The sequence below is a fragment of the Rhincodon typus genome, chromosome 18, assembly GCF_021869965.1.
Source record: "Rhincodon typus isolate 14 chromosome 18, sRhiTyp1.1, whole genome shotgun sequence".
Taxonomy (NCBI): Eukaryota; Metazoa; Chordata; class Chondrichthyes; order Orectolobiformes; family Rhincodontidae; genus Rhincodon; species Rhincodon typus.
This window is the reverse complement of record NC_063349.1, coordinates 11,649,206-11,666,718: the sequence shown is the minus strand read 5'-3', so window position 1 is coordinate 11,666,718 and position 17,513 is coordinate 11,649,206.

Here is a 17,513-nt window from a genome sequence, read left to right as displayed (position 1 = left end):
CTGCTTGGCCTGCTGTGTTCATCCAGCCCTGCACCTTGTTGTCTCGGATTCTCCAGCATCTGCAGTTCCTACTATCCCTAACAAGTAAAGGGATGGCCTATAATCCGATTTAAATGATTTGGAGCTGCCAGTGTTGGACTGGGCTGGACAAGGTCAGAAGTTGGATGGTGCCAGTTTACAGTCCAACAAGCTTATTTGAAATCACAAGCTTTTGCAGCACTGCCCCTTCACCTGATGAAGGGACAGCACTTTGAAAGCTTGTGATTTCAAATAAACTCAAATTAAATGAAGTAGAGAGATAATTACAAAAAAAAAGTAAAAATAAGGTGGTGGTGGAGACAAACCAAATGACTGGAATAACGTAATAGGTATAAGAGTCACATGCCGAGGGCCTAACCAAAGTAATAAGTAATCCAAAACTGTACAAACTAATTAAGGTAGCGCAATCATAACAATTTATTAAAGTGATGGTGTCAAAGCAGGACAGTAAGGAAGATTTTACAGATACAGAACAGTGTGGTGGTGTCACATGTAGCACGACAACTAAAGATTTTGAAGGATGATCTCATAAGAACTGGATATGATGCTAAGCTCATTGTTCACCAGTTCCGACGTGGCTCAGCAAAAAACCACAATGGCCACCTCAAAAGATAGACACAAGATATGACTGATAGAGTACCCTTTGTCGTCCAGTACTTTCCTGCAGCGGAGAAACAAAACCATGTTCTTTGCAGCTTTCAACATGTTACCGATGAGGATGAGCATCTTCGCCAAGATCATCCCTGTGCCTCCATTTCTCGCCTTCAAACAACCGCCAGACTTTCAAACAGGCCATCGCTCGCAGCAAACTACCCAGCCTTCAGGACCACATCGACCACGGCAATCTCTGCAAGACATGCAAGATTATCGACATGGATATTACTATCACACGCGGGAATGCCATCCACCATGTACGTAACAGATACTCATGTGACTTGGCCAATGTTGTCTATCTCGTCCGCTGCAGGTAAGGATGCCCTGAGGCATGGTATATTGGCAAGATCATGCAGACACTATGACAATGGATGAATAGACACCATGCAACAATTGCCACACAGGAATGTTCCCTCCCAGTTGGGGAACACTTCAGCAGTCAAGGACATTCAGCCTCCGATCTTTGGGTAAGCATCCTCTAAGGCAGTCTTTTGAGACACTCAACAACAGAGTTGCCAAGCATAAACTGATAACCAAGTTCTGTACCCACTAAGACGGCCTTAACCGTGATCTTGGGTTCATGTCATGCTACATGTGACCCCACTACCTTCTCTATTTGTAAAATCTTTCTTACTGACCTGCTTTGACACCTCACCTTGTTAAATTGTTATGATCTCTCTACCTTAATTAGTTTGTACAGGTTTGGATTACTTACTACTTTGGTTAGAATCTAGGCAGGCAACTCTTACACCCATCATGTTGTTCCAGTCATTTTTTTGTTTGTCTTCAGCACCACCTTTATTTTTAATTTTTTTTGTAATTATCTCTCTCCTTCATTTATTCGGATTATAGGTCATCTCTTTGCTTGTTATTCAGCTGTTGACACTTCACTCACACCGTCTAACACTCTCTTGATCACCTGCAGAGACCTATTATGTGGCCTCTCGACACTCCCCTCACACACCATTTGTGATCCTTTGATCTCTGTGCCCATTAATCTCTCTGCCTATAAACTCTGTGCCTGTGTGCTTCTCTCTCACTTCGCCTGACAAAAGGGCAACGCTCCGAAAGCTTGTGAGTTCAAACAAACCTGTTGGACTATAACCTAGTGTTGTCTGACTTCTGATCTGACTCTTAACAAAAACAGCAAAAGAAAAGGATTTCCAATTTATGGAACTTAAACTTTACCCCATTTAAAATTCCCATGCACCCAAAGCAAAATAGACAAAGCACAAATGTTAGGAATGAAGTGGAGCAAAAAATTCTATACTACCACTTCAAACCTCAAAATTAGATGTGTTGGCTTCATTATCCTTTTCAATTCTTTGTTGATACCTCAATTTTGTGCACATAGTATGTTTGACATTCAGTCAATTGGTTGCTTGCTTGGACCTGGATTCTTTAAGAATGTGAGAACTAAAAGTAGGAGTACGTAATTCAGCCTAAACTCCACTTCCCCGGCCACTCTCCATAACCCTTCAACCTAAATGATGCCTCTAGCGTTTGGTACTTCTCAATAAAGGTCTGTCTTATTAAAATTGGGTTGTCTTCAGTTGAAAGTAGACCAGTAATGTTTTACTGGAATAGAGAGGGTAGGTTTCAGGTATCTTTATGATTTTACTAATTTAAGAATCTGTCTTTCTCCTTAAATTTACTCCATCTCCTGGCATCCACTGTACTTTGAGTTAGTGAATTCCCTAGATTCACGACCATTCTCTTCATTGTAAATCTGCTCCCCTATATCCAAAAGCTATGACCTCTCTTGTAGATTGGCCCACGTGAGGAAACATCCTCTCTGTGCCTACCTTGTCGATCCCCTTCAGCATCTTGTACCCCAATTTAGATCTTCTCTCATTCTTCTAAACTGTCAGGATGTATAGGCCCATAAGACAAATCCTTCATCTCTGGAATCAATCTCTTTTATGATGTTTGAGTTTAGCATGATTTTTTTATTTTAGCATCTCTGAATGTAGTTTGCTGCTCTTTCAATGGAAAATTGGAGAAAGCAATTTTGCAGAGAAAGTGAAGAGATAGAGAAAGATTTATGCAGCCAACTTCTATAGGTTTCCTTACTTCTGTATTTCATTTTCCTCCAGATCTGTGTTAAACTGCAGATATCTTCTAAACAGCTTGTTCAGTGATGTCAGTAGACATCTCTGGAGCACATGCGACTTGAACCCAGGCCTCCTGGCTCAGAGGTCAGGACACCACCACTGAACTGCAAGAGCTCATACCACAGCTGTACCAATTGGAAGGTTATCATGATGTTGAACTGTCCTGATCCCACAACAAATAGTGCCAGTATGCCTGGATTTAGTGTTCCCCAAAAAGTAACATTGTCTGTACGAATTAAGTTTGCTTCTGTTTACTGGCTGCAGGCAACTACTTATACATTTGTCCATTTTTTAAAAGCACTGCCCGTTGTTCTCCTTTTCAGTTCCTAGATATTTAGTAAGTGGTCTCTTACACTTTCCCATTGCAGAAACCTGATTTTAACATGTCTGTAAAATGCTGCAGTAACTTTATTGGCTGTGTTTTAATACTAGTGACAAAGGTATGCTTGGTTAAATTTTGCGTTTTTCTATATCTAACTATGAGTAGGGAGACTTGATCACCTAATTTGAAATAAGTTTTTTTAAGTACTATGATTAATCTCAGAATGATGGTTTAAAGATAAAGTTGCACGATAAAGTTTCGAGTAATCCTGGTTTTGTGATCATTCAGTTGATGCATCACAAGATGCAAGATAACAGGATGAACACTTTTTCACTATTTGAAAAAGGTGGATTCATCCAGTCAAAATTCCTTAATTTGTTCCAGTCAGCAACAACCTGTGAGTACATTGTAACTCCAGCATAATGTAGCTTTTTAGTGATACTTAACAATTTGTCAATAGTCTGAAATAATGCAGCCGTAGCAAGTTGTCTTTATCGTAGCAAAATATCCCAAAGTACTTCACAGGAGAATTCCTACAGAAAATTTAAAACCAAGTTACATCAATTGGTGTCGCTTGGTCAAATGTGTCAGGAGCATCTTGAAGGAAGAGAGAAATAATAAAGGTGCAGAGAGATTTTAGGGAGGATAGTGTGGACCTTAGGACCTAGAAAGTTTGTTGGTTTGGTCACCAGTGGTGGACTGATGAAATCTGGGCGTTAATAAAATAATAGAAATGAAAGGGTGAAGAGATCTCAATGTTATATTGTAAGTGGATTTTATTGAGATAGGGTCTTATAGACAGATGGATTCATTATGGAGGGATTTGGATTTTCAAAATTAAAACCAGGAGGTCATGGGGATTAGTGTGAGCAGGAATGATAGGTGATTTGAGGGCTCGTGCAATTTTGTGATGTGGGTAGGAAAGTTTGGCATACTTCAGCTTTTAAGGGGTGTATTACTTTATTCAGTTACTTTAAATGAGTTAATTTTACATGCTCACCTTCTCTTACTTAAAGGATGCATTTCATTGAAGTTGCCATTCATTTTGAGAAAAGCAGCTGTAAATTACACCAGAATTCTAGGCTATCCTGTACTGATTTGGATTTTTCTTTTACTGTATTCGGATGGTCGGGGGAAGTTTTGAATTTGAGGCTTGCATGAAAATATATCGGCCTATATTTTTAAGTTGTAGAGGTAGTTTTCATCGCTTTTAATTTTTACATTGATCAGATCAACCAAAATTACAGGAGCTGTTCATATGCTCTAATGATAATTATAGAATGTGTGCTGTCTGGATATCAGCCATTGGCTGCCTTGTTCCCTCTGGATGTTGGACAAGTTACAGTGCACCAAGATTGCCAAAGCAGTTTCCATTCAAAATAGAGATTTTTGGAATGTATAATGTAAGTACAATTTTCAGGACAGAATGGTATGACTTAAAAATGGGAACTGAACTGCATTTAGCTCAATTGATCTCCCGTTCTATAATGCTGCTTCATCTGAAGTCCATAGTAGGTCTTGACTCTCCTTTTTGCAGTGCTGTGGCAGATCAACTCATCCTCTTCAGTTTACGTTTTAATAAGCTCACCACTTTCCTGTTAAAGGAAATTTCAGACTTTCCTTTGTCTGAATTTCACGTATTAATTTTCCATGATTTTTGAAATCCATGTAAACCACAGTTGCTGTTCTGATTGATAATATTGTGAAATAATTAGAAAACATTTAAGCAGTACTTTTTTTTTGTCATTGTACCCAGGCCATACAACAGACCCCTAATCAGGGATGTGCTTTGGTACCCAAAACCTACTGTATGGAGATACATGACACATACTGCTGGTACATATCTCTGTCCATTTGATTTTCTCCCCCTTGCTCACCTCCCTCTTGATCCCACCAAAAACCTAATATCGCTAGTATTGGCAGGTTTGAAGAGACGCCTAATTTGTATCAAAACATTCCCAGGACCTGCTGGCTCCCTTTCTCTAGCTGGAAGAGGAGTCCTGTTGGACTCAAAACATTAATTCTGTGTCTCCTTCCAGAGATGCTGCCAAATGTGCTGAATATTACCACCACTTCCTGTTTCTGTTTCACAATTTCAGTATTGCTTTGCTTTTATGTCTGTAGAATATTTGCCGTTCCTGCCTGTCATTTATAAGAGGTTAATCATTTTGATGTATTTATTGAATTTATTTAATTTCTAGCAAAACAGTTACCTGTTCCTTAGAAAACTGTTAGTTGTTAATTCTGTGCTCAATTGTAGACTGCTAAATGTAAAGTCAGCATAGTCCCAGAGGACCATAGTGCTGCTATCTCATTAGAGAGAACGACAACTGGTGGTGGGGGTTGAGAAGGAGAGTCCGTTGTGGTAGCCTCAGCCGGTACAGGAATTGAACAAACGCTGTTGGCATTACTCTGCATTACAAGTAAGCTGTCTAGCTGACTGACATGCGACTATAGATTGTTCTCGTAACATGATCAAAAAACTACTTTCAGGCATATCAGACTGAATCCCAGACTGAGTAGGCTGGGATTATACTCAGTGGAATTCAGAAGAATGAGGGGAGATCTTATAGAGACATATAAGATTATGAAGGGAATAGATAAGGTGGAGGCATGGATGTTGTTTCCGCTAGCAGGTGAAACTAGGACTAGAGGGCATCGCCTCAAAATAAAGGGAAGCAGATGTAGGACTGAGGTCAGGAGGAGCTTCTTCACCCAAAGGGTTGTGAATCTGTGGAATTCCCTGCCCAGTGAAGCGGTTGAAGCTACCTCCTTGAATGTTTTTAAGGCAAGGCTAGATAAATTTTTCAACAGTAAAGGAATTAAGGGTTATGGTGAGTGGGCGGGTAAGTGGAGCTGAGTCTCAAAAAGATCAGCCATGATCTTATTAAATGGCGGGGCAGGCTCGAGGGGCCAGATGCCTACTCCTGCTCCTAGTTCTTATGTTCTTATGTCGCTAAAAACTACAAAGTGCCCTTATCTGTCCATACTCTTGTGCTGTGCTGAAAAGTACTGTTGCTCCTTTCACTATAGGCCCATCGTATGGACCCATCTGTCAATAAGACAATAATTCAGTTGCTGTTTGGTGACTAAATCAGTTGTAAGGGGCTCAGTTTCACAAGTTGTGAAAGTGTTGATGGTTAATTAGTGCCTGAATATCTGCTGTTTCTGCTTTGATTCAAAGCAAAACAATGGAGTTCTTGCTTGAATGTGGACCAGATTTTCTTGAGGACCATATTTAGATTTTATTTCCATAAAATTTTGTTGGATATCTTGAAACTTTACTCTAATTGGTACACTTTTTCAGAGTTAACTTCCTTTATGTTGCCTTTGTAGAGATTCTTGGAGTAGTTTTGCAACCAAAACACCATTCAGAACCTTATTGCTTGGTGACATGCAAAAGGACAGCCTTTTACTGCTTCACAACTGGACAAAAGTATGTATGGGGCAGAGATAAATGTTAATTGCTTTCATTAGATAATGAGTATTTGGCAGCATTCAGATGGTGGGGATTGTGGATCAGCAGGAGACTTGGCAACCTCATTCTCTCTGAAGGTTTTAGAGGCTCGGAATTGCTGAAGATGCATGTGACTGTTCACTTGTGGCAGAACACATTGTCCAAAACCCATAAGTTTGCGCCTTGAAAACTAATAAAATACCATTTTGCATTTTGAGATTCATTCACATTTGACCACAGCTACTTTTTTCCATTTGTTGTGTTTTGCTAACTTGCAATGTCAATTTATCAAATTAATGATTCACTATATACTTGTGATTACCCATTCTATCATCAGTATATTCGTTCAGTGTAGCTAATGTAGTCAGATATTGAGAAAAATAATTGCCAGCCAACTGCCACATGCTGACTGATCTCAAAATTATTTTGATTCTTCAAGTTAGGTTTTTTTTGGGCATGCATTTTATTGAATAAAACTTTCCATTTGGGTCACATTGTGCATTTTTAAAAATGTATTATAAACAGCATAATTACTAAATGTGCAAGTATGGTCACATTGAACCAAAATAGAGGGGTCAGACATTGGTTTGTTTTTGTCCATGTTCTGTTACAAACTGTGCCTTTGTACCCACTTCTCCACCCTCATTCCAGGAAGATATGACCTAGTTACCCTGGTTATTCAACTGTTGCTGTTTCCTTGCATCTATATCAAAATGTCAGATGTAATCATGCAATTTCAGAACTACTTTCTAAGACTGATGCCTTAGATTATTACTGAAGCTTTTTGGGCCGTCTGGTTCCTTGGAGGTCACGGACAGCTCCTTTCCTTCCTAAATCGACAAAAAAAAAGACAGCAGCACTACTGTGAAGTGCAGTAACCAGACAATAAAAGGTGTTGCTTATTCCAGATTGGATGCTACCAAGTGAATGTTTTCCACTCCCTGTTAGTTTAAAGTGCTTCTGCTTGGCAAAGAGAACTGAGGCAACTTGTTTTGAAATTTGTGATCAGTTCTTTTATTTATTCATGAGGTGGTGAGAGATTGTGGCAGACCAGAATTTAGAGTGGGCTGAGAATGGCAGGGAAGCCTGAAACACACTATAAATACCATTTTAAAGCAGAAGGTAATGCATCCTGCTTCATTGTGTACATGTAGATGGCTTTTTTCTTTTCGTTTGTTGGTTTCTTTCAGAAAGAAACACCTAAATCTTAAAGTTTGAAGCCCTTGGCGTGACAACTTTAACGAACAGCTGAATTAATAGATTTCTTGCAATCCAATTTAGTAGCTTTTTCATTGTGTCACCCACTGATTCAGGGACATTCGAAAGCGTGTACAAAAGGACCTAATTATGGGAGTATTATTTAACAGTATTTACACCTGCAGTGGTCCCGTATGGCATACACTATAGCCATGGCTGCCATTATGCAGGTTTTGGTTTTGGCACAGGAAAGAGCTGCTTTCAAAAGAGCATCTGTATCCTGTTTAGTGAAGATTGTTAATGAAGAAGCAAAACTTTGACTGCATGAACGTCAAGTTTTCTCTTTTTGGATGCTGAACATCAGTATTAACTGACATCTCAATGGGAAAGAAAACATTTGCCATTACACAGAGGTTTTAGGGTTCTTCATCTTGCTGCAATTGTGTTTGATACATTTGAAAAAGGTGTATGATGTGTATGAAGTATTAAACATCTTTCTCGGAATGCCAATATTAGTGCATCTTTTGGAAAAAAGCACCAATACCAGAGATTTCTGTGTGGTTGCTTCTCGATGTAAATCACACTAGGTTTATTTTATATTACTTACCAGTATGTGAATCAAATCCATCTGGGGGCCTTGTCTTTTCCTCACTCTCGCATTGGTTACGAGTAATTGCAATTACACAGAACTCTATATAAATCCACATTAGATAGTCAAGTCTGCCTGAGTGGTGCAGAGCTAAGAGGATTTTCTTGTAATGTGTTTTGGTGATAATGAAATATCTGTGTTGCTTAACATAGAAAGTAATTCAATTTCATCTTCCCAACCTTTTGTCAGATCATAAAAGTGACATGCTGTTGAGAGTACCCAGTTATGCTACAATTTGAATTCCTTGTTATTCTTGTGCTTTAACAGGCATTGCAGTAAATCACAATAAGCCAGCACATGCTGCACGGAGCAAGTTAATGAACAAAATGATCAAATAGATGCTGTAAATGACCTTGTTTCGGACACTGAAGTGCATTTATCTTTGGGCGCTAATGCTGTGTAGCTCTTGCTGCTCAATGAGAGAGAAAGAATAGTAGCACTTATCAGGTGCTTCATACAGGTGCATGTTGCATGTTGGCTGATGCTTCCAGTGGATCTCTCTGCTTGTCTGGAAGAGACAGAAGGAAGAAAAGAGATGTTGAGGGAAGAGGTGACCTTGACTGCCATCCACATGCCACTGCTAAGTTGGCTGCTGGTCCCCTTGCAGATGAGACTGCAGACTTTCATGTGAACCTACTGTGTCTTGTAGTCTGAGTTGAAACCTCCTGGCCATTGTGGGGTAGCAGTGACAGGGGATGATTGATGCTACGGTGATGGATGTCATCTGCCTGGCTCTGATGCTCACTGAACTCTGACAATATGGTGTTTTATTTTGTACCAGTTGAACACTAAATACTTGATTTATATTGCTTTGGAACTATTACTGCTCATTAATTTTAACTTGACGTAACTACCCAATGTAAAATTCTTAATTTACATAGCTTGTCCCTTGACGATGTTTTTAGGAAATTCCTTTTTCAGTTTCCCTGTGTTCAACTCCTGTTCTGTTTGAGATACTTCTAATTCTAATACTTTTAATATAATTCCAATGGAATTCTATTAAGACCTTCTGGTAAATTTCTGACTATCAACTATTATAATATTAGGAGAAACAAAATATGTGAATTAATTTAAAAACTGAAATACTTCTTTCATAACTTCAACAAATGATAATAGAAACCTATGCAGATAACATAGCATAAAAGTGAAAAAATAAAAAGTCTTCCAAGCTACTGATTCTGATTAGATGCAGTTTCTGTTCCCTACTCCCACCTTGCCAACCCACAAAAGAGTCAACAAATTGGACTTGATTTCAGTTTAATGCACTATTACATCGAAATTAATCAAAGTTCTTATTTAGCTAGTCAAAGTCAGGCCTAGTCAAAGTAGTTTCAGTGTTTCAATCTGAGTATATTGATCGTTGAGGACTTATTGACTTGTTCTATCCTGACTGACCCAGCCTGAGCAACTGTAAAATACTCGTGTATTGTGTGCTCCTGTACATTTCTGAGGCTCTCTAGTCAACCCAGAGTCAAGAAACCATTTTCCGCAAATGAAGAAGTAACTTGAAATAAAAAATGAAGTCTGACAATACTGCATTGGTCAGTGAAGTGAAGAGGGTAGTGGTTTGTTATGTGCTATGATCTCTGTTTGTATCTCTAGGACCTGTTGTTGAAATTGATATGCAAGAACATCTCCACCCAGGAGAAATGTTCAAACTGCTCTTGAAAGAGTTCATGAATAAGTAGTAATAGTGTACCAGCGAACACAGTTTCATCAGTGATTGACCCAAATTGTATTGATGTCAGTGTTTTTAGAAAGGAAGCACCGAGCAGAATGATTTCATAGAATCCCTACAGTGTGGAAACAGGCCCTTCGGCCCAACAAGTCCACACCGACCCTTGGAGCATCCCACCCAGCCCCATCCCACCTAAGCTACACATCCCTGAACACCACGGGCAATTTAGCATGGCCAATCCACCTAGCCTGCACATCTTTGGACTGTGGGAGGAAACCCACGCAGACACGGGGAGAATGTGCAAACTCCACACAGACAGTCGCCCGAGGGTGGAATCACTGCTGTGAGGCAGCAGTGCTAACTGCTGAGCCACTGTGCCACCCATGCCTCTGTAATCAAATTTTTTTCTTGCCAATTTGAGAGGTAAAATCAGTGGTTCATTAACAAAATTGCACAGCGCAGGCAAGGTTAGAAAATATACTTTAAAGTTGTGATGCCAGCAAAAAGCAGTTTTAGGTTACTTTATTTATTATGCACGATGAAGGGCAAGCATCATAGTGTTGACACCAGCCATTTACAGCGCCTTTTAAAGTGCATGAACTACATTTACGACACTTTACAATTAATACAAATAAAAAGTGGGAATTCTTTTCAAACATTCAGAACTATGTGATTAGTTTCGTTATTTGTTGCGTCAAGGGCAGTAAATTCTCCAGCATGTTACTGCCAATAATCTAAATTGCACTTGATAGTTAACCAAACCAATAATCTTGTGGAATAGCATTTACAGGCTGCAGCAACATATAAAAATTATTCTGACCTGTTGTACATTTTAAAAAAAAACATTTAAAAATTGGATGAAAGTTTAGGCAGTCTGCTCTGGAGATTCCTTTGTTTTTTTGACTGTTTTCTTAATGGACAGTAACAAAACCTATGCATTGTAGCATCTCTTGAAGATCAAGACAATGGTAGAAACATCAAATGGATGATGAAGCAATCCAATTCATATGGTTTTGTTATATATTCAGAACGAATATTTTTCATGGCCTAGTTTTCTACCCATAGGAAGTTAATGCAGAATTCAGACTGATAGTACTTTAGTTCTGAGAGTGATGTGGTTTGTTGCTCTGCCCACATATCTTTTAGTTGCAGTGATCTGCACCTGCTGATCATGCTGACTCCTATAGCGTGCAACTGCTTTTATGTTTCCTCCTTTAGTACTTCAAACGAGTGACACATAGTACAAAAGCGCATTGCCCACAGTCGAACTTTGACATGCACTACCAGATAAATGGCAGTTAATTAGAAAGCTCTATGTTTTCTTTTAAAGTATGAGGTATCTTTTATATTGTCCTGAGCCGGTACCGGGTTGCAGTTCAATAGTGTGGTGCCAAAGTAGAGTGGAATCTTCTGTTACCATAGCTAGTTAGTTTTTTTTTTATGTTAAGCTTCAGTGCCTGTGCGATGTTAGGACAGCTTTGCCACCCAGGCAACTGATGATATTTTTGGCGGTGCTTTGGGTTGCTCATTGATAAAAGCTTTGTCAGTGGAAACTAAAAGCTAATTGGAATTGACTTTTTTGTGGAAATGATGCTTAAAAAGTAGTCATTAATCTGCAATATTTTGTGTTTTAATGAATTTCCTTTGCTGTTGCTGACAATTAGTCTTATGATTGCGGCAAGAGTTGGTGAATGATAATTGAGCATGTGGATAATTGTACAATGGTTTGACAATTTCATTTAAGATTTAAGCCAAAACTTAAAAGTAGATAGCGGTATTGTATGGGAGGAAAGGTAAGTTCAACCAATCAGAAAAAGCTTTCAAACCTTTTTTGTTTTTTTCGATACGTAAAACAATATATTCAAACTTTTAAATGTGTTAATTAATAAAATTCAGTGTTTTCGTGCACTTAGTGTGAAGAAATTCAACCTTTTACTCATTTTAGTAAACTATTAGAAGTGTCAAAATTGTGAAGACGTCCATATTTAGCATCTCATGGAAGGTTCCTCTTCCAAAAATGGATTAATGAACTTTAGCAGAAAAGAATGAGAAAGAAGGCAGCCTTGTGCTTTGTTAGTCCTAATTAAAAAAAAACAGATATGTGAAGCCCCTGCATAGATGAGCACCTGCTATGTTCAAATCTTCAACAAGCTGAATATTTTGCTCTCGGTCAGGCCTGGAATTTTTACACAAAGCAAACAAAAAGAGATGCTTTGCCTTTCAAAACCATGAGAGCTTCTTTACTTCAAATTGTGCTATACGATTATCCACTTGAGAAGGTAAATGGGGCTTTGGCTTAACTTCTTGCCAGAAAAAGAGTGTGCCTGTGATAATGCAATTTTCCCTCAGTACTGCACTGCATTGCCAACCAAAGTTGTGTGTTCAGCTACTGAAATGGAGCTTGAGCCTATGACCTTAGAAAAGTGTGTCCTGGTGCTAAGTTGTTAACATTATATTTGCTGCATCTGCCTTTTGTCTTAATTTTGTAAGAAAGCTCCGTGAAACCACGTTGCAGATCTCCCATTTCGCCAAGACCGCTAGACATGTCGGACTCTCAACTAAATCCAATGTAAGCCGCAACATATTTGAAGTTGATGCACTTTTGATGCTGTGAAATTGCTTTCTCCGTAGGAGAGTTCATGAGCTCTGGTAGCTGATGCACACACCTGATCTCATGTAAAATCTGATGATCTTGTACCATATTGCAAAATCTTAAGACTTAATGTTACAACTCACTTTTCATCATTTGGCCCTTGTTTGAACAGTGTACATAGTTAGAGGTTTACATTTTTTTTTGAAACTCTTACTTTGCAAATGAGAAACTTCCATAATTTGCTGTCCTTTGGAGATTTACTGTTGTGTTTCATCCTGCTTCAGCAGTTCACACACGAGTAGCTATCTTGTATTTTTGTTGAGTTGGTATTAAGTATTCCATTGAGGCATAGAGTTTATGCCACACTTTTAATTGTTAAAAACATTCTCTGGATAATAAATTGTTAAACTTTATTAATACCTTTGTTAAATTGTATTAAATCAGCAATTTTTTTTTGAGCTTTGTGTTAATGCAGTTTTGTTTGCTTATAAATTCTTTATTATACTTGTTTCTTTAGTTGGCCACTGTAATAGCTATGTTTTTACTTGGGACCACAGTCCAACAAATTGTGACCTGTTCTGCATGTGAGTATTTATACGAACACATGCTGAGAAAGTGATTTGCTGATTAGTGGAGAATTTTAATCTAATGTGTAATGAAGTGATATTATGTCACAATTTGCTGCAGTACCCAGCTGCAGAGCAAAAACTGTTTTACACTGAAGATACTTGCTTGCAGTCTCACATTTTAAATTGGGCCTGAATTTGCTTGAGTGGGAAATCTCATGGATTTTCCCATTTATTAGATATATATCCTTACTATTCAGCTTGGGTGTGATGTGTAAAATGGGTTTTCTGGGGAGTTCTGTGAAAGGTGAGACCAGCAGCCTATCTGTCTTTTTCTAAGATTTGAGAAAGAAACAAGACAGTGGAGATTCAAAGCGGATACAGAATTTTTTTTAAAAAACAGGCACAAGGTTGGATTAAGCTCAACAAAGAAAAAAAATCCAGGAATCTTACGTTTTAAACATCTTTTAACAATTATACTATCTGTTGGCATGGAACTCCACATAAAACATCCATTGAAGATTTAAGCTGGGGAAATGTACACAAATCTACTAAATTGTTTTCTTTCTGGGCTAGTGTGTGTTTAACATTTCTGGAACATAGCTGAAAGAGAAAAATAAAACCTTGCATTTATATAGTGCTTTTCATGATCACCAAATATCTATTAGCAATTCACAGCCATTGAAGTACTTTTTGAAGTGTTCACTTTGTCATGTCGCCATGATTTGCAAACAGAAAACATGCAATGGAACACTGACAAGGTAATCTGATGATGGTTGAGGATAAATATTGGCTAGGGCCCCAGAATTTACTCCCCTTTTGAAATATGTTTTAGGATCTATCAGGCCCATCTAAGACAGCATATGGGCCTTGGTTTAAGGTCTCAACTGCAAGTCTGCATTTCCTCAGTATGACCATTGGAGAACTTATGTTGATTTTTGAGTTCAAGACCTGGAAGGATGCTTGAATCCTAGGATTGTGCGACTCGGAGGCGAGAGTGTTCTTAAGTGAGCTGTGACTGAAACATTAATAATTAAAATGCATTTGTATTGCTGTTGTGCAGCCCTACCTTTTTCTGAGGTCGTTTAGAAGGCAATTAAAGTAACATGTAACAATTTCTTAAAGCCTGTAGGGAAGCTAAGGGTAAGCATGCTGCTTTTGTGAATTTAGAGGAGAGTTGCAAATTATCCAATACATCGTGACAATCCACTCGCTATTCATGGGAATACCTTCCTTGTTGCAAGCTGTAGTGTGAGTTGTTCACCAATAACAGCCTACCATTAAAACTGTGGTATTTTAGCAACAAATTCAGGGCCTTAATCATGGTCATTTCTATGAATTTTACTACTCAAATAAATTTCATCTAGGATCACTTGCTGTATGCATGTCTTTCTTGATACAATTGTTTTGAAATATACAGGAATATGGATCATGTTTTGCAGAACCATTGACAACAATGTGTGCAATGTTCAGCAATCAACCTATTCATTAATGACCATTAGTTTTAAATTTGTATTTCCCAGTTAGCACGTTTACAAAGGCTGATATTGATGTTTTGGAGACCTGACAGACACTTTTTTCCAATCCAATGGAATTTAAACATTGCATTTTCCATTGTAACAACGCAATCTTGGCACCGAAAGTGGGGTGTGTGGTCATTACCCAATCATGTAGGGACAACTTTCACCAGCTTCTTAAACTTCTAACAAAATTCACATGTTTGTATGAATTCTTTTTTGCCATAGGCCACACTAGAAGTGTGTTTTGAGCTGAATTTCTCCTTGGTAATGTAACTGCAAAAGAGTTTACAAAGATGTAAATTAAATAGTTAAATTGTTTAAATTTTCTGATATGTTTCATGCCATATTTAACTACAGAGAGCAGTTTTTTTTAAATGTCCTACTACTCTAATAATTGCATTGGTGCTAGCTTCCTACAAGTAGCAGGATTTTGATCTTGTAGTATTGAACTGAGTTAAATGAAAGAAACGTTTTTACCCCACGTATTGATAAAGCGCTCGGCTAATAATTGAGGTGGTTTGCTGGAAGGATGTGAAGAAAACGAAGCTGTTTCCATGTCTGATACGTAGCCTCGTGCATCAGGATTGGTGTCAATAATGATCAGCTGATGGTTTAACCGTGGAACAAAATCTGAACAGTGCAATCATGAGATGAATGAAATTAAATGCTTGGTATTCTTTTTCTTTCCCTTTCTACATTGGCTTGCTCCCCTGCTGCCACCTCCCCTCTTTTGTTTTCAGTTTTATGAATAAGGTAGCCAAGTGTTTTTTTTCTCTCTCCTCCCCGGTAAAATGCAACCAGAGCTTATTTTTTTCTTGGGTGCGGCACTTCACAAAAGCCAGTGTCACCAGTGTTCTTTGCCGTCTTTATTTGCATCTCTTGTGTTCTTGTCAATATTAATGGGCGACTGGAACATGATTGAATAATACTGAAACATTTGGCGGGCAGTTTGCATTGTTGTCACAGTTCAAGTAACAAATGCAGACAATAAATTATAATAGTGGAGAAAAGCAGAGAAAAATCCATCAGTTTTCCACCTGTTTCCTGCAAGTCCAGAGAATAAGTTTGCTTATTCAGTGGAATCCAGATCGAAGCGCTGAATTAAGCTCTGTTTATTCTGCAGCTGTAAATGTGATTTTGTTGAGGCTGTACAGCTGCGTCACGCTAAAGGTAAAGATGTGCTTCAGTGTTAAGCGATTACCCTTCAGTCTACTCTCTTAATTCACCAAGCCTTACACTTGTCTGTGGGTGTGATTTGTCGAACCTGGGTGACCATCATTTTCTTGGGCACCAGTCTCTTGTGCCTTTGCAAGAAGAATATTCAAGAGGTATCTGCAAGGTGCACATGAGTACGGTATGACCCCATTGGAAAAATCAATTTGGCAATTAGCCAAATTATCACTCACATTAGACCCTTGATGTTCTCAACTGGATTGTTCCTTGTGATTTGCTTTGAACACCAACTGACAGTTTTGGGCTGGAAAGAAATGGGAGAAAATTAAAACAATCTCAACAAGAAACCATACTTTACGCACTCCTGATCCAACAGTGGCGTGTACTGATACCAGGGAGGATGATGTTGCAATGAAAGTGGAAAACCTTGGGGAATCCACAAAATTAATTTAGTATGATTAACAGTGATATTGCCTTAAGAGTTATAGTGTCACCTTTAATCATTCTGAAGCAAGCATGCACTAAAGCTAGTAGATGTGAGATTGCAACCACTTTATCATTGGTGTATTCAGGCTAACATTATTGTAATATAAACTAGCTGATTGCCTAAGAGTATCTGGTTTAACATGAAATACTTACTGCTTTGATGTTTTTAGCTACTCCTTCTAATATCTCCTTTGGTGTAGTGTCAATTTTTACCTTGTGCCTTGGGATGTGATGTTGAAGGCATTACATAAATGCATGCTGTTAGCCTGGAGCCACCAGTCAGGAAGGGGGACTGTGCGAGTTGTGATCCTTTATCACCGGGCTTAGTGTAACTTCAGTTTCAGCCACAGTTTGTAGGTTTTGTGCTGTCAGATTGCTTGATCAGAAATATATTTCCAAAGTGATTACTGAGGTACTTTACAATTATAACACTGCAATCAGTAACTATACTAAGTACTTAATTGGCTGTAAATCACTCTGACAAGTTCAATAGGTGTGAGAAGTACTAAATAAATGTAGTAGTTTCTATTTCTCTGAAATGCAGGAGCACAAATAAAGTAACCACTGCAAGTTTCCTCCAAGCCCCAACCCATTCTGACTTGGAACTGTATTGCTGTTCCTTCACTGTCATTATCATTTAAGTCACAATTCCAGGCTTCATTCTGAAACTACTGTGCGTGGGGTCAGTGGGGGAGGTAAGAATGGCTATAGTAAACCTTCTGACCTTCTTCAAGGAGCAGGCTACTAAGTTGGCAGTCGACCAAGGTGACCATGCCTGTGTTGTCTGATTCTGCCCCACATCTCACCACAGTCCACGTCACTCAGACCCCTCTCGGGTTTGGCCAAGGGTGTCTTTACTTAAAGTTGGGATTGCATTCCTGAAAATTGCAACTTCAAGAGAAGTGTTGGTTCCCATGGAAATCAGTGTTAAAGCTGGAGATTATCCTGTTTAAACTGATATACAGTGCTTTAAGTGCAGTGCTTTCCTACAGTGATAAATGAAATAACTGCTAAAAAAAAATTGAGGTAGTAAGAACTGCAAATGTTGGCGTCTGCGATAACACC